Raw genomic sequence first — 1,735 nt, forward strand, 5'->3', positions numbered from 1 at the left:
GTCTCCTATTCTTATCCAAGTCTATCCAATCAAGTTTCTCTCCTGTTTTTTGTATTTGATCTCCAATATTCTCTATAACACCGTCTCACAGAAAATCATGGTATTCCATATGGCTGAGAGTCACTTCCACTAACAAAAACATTATACAGTATTATAAATAACATCTTACACTTCTTTGCTCAGGATCCTAGATGCAAGCTTCATTCTGGGTCCAAAAAAGTTCAAAATTTCAGGAAAAGCCATAAAGCTGTTAACACATCATAATTTATCCTGACACCAATGAGGATGCAAATATTGGTCATGGGTTTTACAACAGCAAAATACCAGCCCTAAAAAACACATATCTGGTTTCTGGCCCTCAAGATTTTTCAGTCTTCTCCATACTTCAGACTAAAAAAATTAACAATTTCATGATTATTTTTTTGAACATAAAGATCCTTTACAGTTGCTTTGCTGAATCCAATGCATTTTGATATATCCAGATTAAAGATTCTGATTCAGAATATTCTGGTTGTAACTAGATTGGTTTGGTCCAATATGAGAAAGCCAGATTGGGGTAGGGGGGAATCTTACACTCAGGAAGTAAGTCAAAGTGCTCCCTCACCTTAACACTGTCACTGTTTAGTGTGACTGATCAAAGTCTTGTTAAGATCATGCCCCATACAAAAGTGAAGGATACACTCACACTTGCTGTAAAATTCACTGTACAATACCAGTGGGCCTTTTAACATATTTCAATCATCAACAGTTCTCACTTTCACTTTAGAAAGCCTATTCCCCTCCATGTGTCTAAGACCTATAAAGTAGGTTCCTAACATATGACATACAAGTTGTTGTATGTAGAGATTTGTTTTAAGTAGAGGTGCCAAAAAACCTACTTAGACCACAAAGGAAAAGTGTTTGATAGCATTTAATGAACCTCCAGAGTTCTTGGTGGCTTTAAGCCACCAGAACACAGGCACTCCCAACACCCTTAATCTTCTCCTCAGCTCTTCTGCTAAAGAATTTGGCCTTCACGATGACAGGTAGCTTTGGGAGCTTTCCCTTCCCCAAAACTTTGTAGTAACCCGATCGGACTACATCAATTATGGGAGCAGCTCCCTCTTATTTTGGGCAGCATTTACTCGTGTCTGTTCACTGACCAATGTCCACAATTTATCAAGGTTGACAGTTGGGCAGAAACTCTGGTTCCTCTTTAAGTGGTAATGCCTCATACCAACTTTCCCAAAGTAACCTGGGTGATATTTGTCGAAGTTAATCCTGTGGTGATGCATGCCACCAGCATTACCCTGGCCTCCTGGGTGCTTCCAGTGTTTGCCAATGCGGCCGTGGCCATGGCTCACGTGTCCCCGAAGTTTCCGGGTCTTCTTCAGTCTGGATGGCATGTCGGCGGCTAAGACGAAAAAGGTGTACCTCCAATTTCCATACAAAGTTCAGAAATTTAGTAACTTGTTAAAAGTCCATAGAGTTTGTAAGTAATAAAATGAGCAGATTTTTATGATTCAAAAGGTTGTTAAAACTGCTTCTATGAATAAAGAAGTGCCTCTCTAAGAGGTTGACAGGTCAGGGATAAAGTGGGAGGGATCCTTAAGAGTCTGAAAAGAGCCTTCAAAAGTCCAGGATCCCAGTTTCACATATAAGAAAACAGGTTCAGGGAATTTTCAGACTTTTCTAAGCTTACAAGCCTGGTGGGTTAATTATCAATTTAGAATGTCTCAGCTTCAAATCTGCACTT

The 1,735-nt window shown here is 39.6% G+C and overlaps 1 pseudogene; it reads right to left on the reverse strand.

Moving 5' to 3' along the window:
- Window positions 1–891: 891 nt before the first annotated feature.
- Window positions 892–1,404, reverse strand: LOC101961054 (large ribosomal subunit protein uL15 pseudogene; annotated as a pseudogene).
- Window positions 1,405–1,735: the final 331 nt, after the last annotated feature.

The sequence above is a fragment of the Ictidomys tridecemlineatus genome, chromosome 3 (assembly GCF_052094955.1).
Source record: "Ictidomys tridecemlineatus isolate mIctTri1 chromosome 3, mIctTri1.hap1, whole genome shotgun sequence".
In the NCBI taxonomy this organism is placed as follows: Eukaryota; Metazoa; Chordata; class Mammalia; order Rodentia; family Sciuridae; genus Ictidomys; species Ictidomys tridecemlineatus.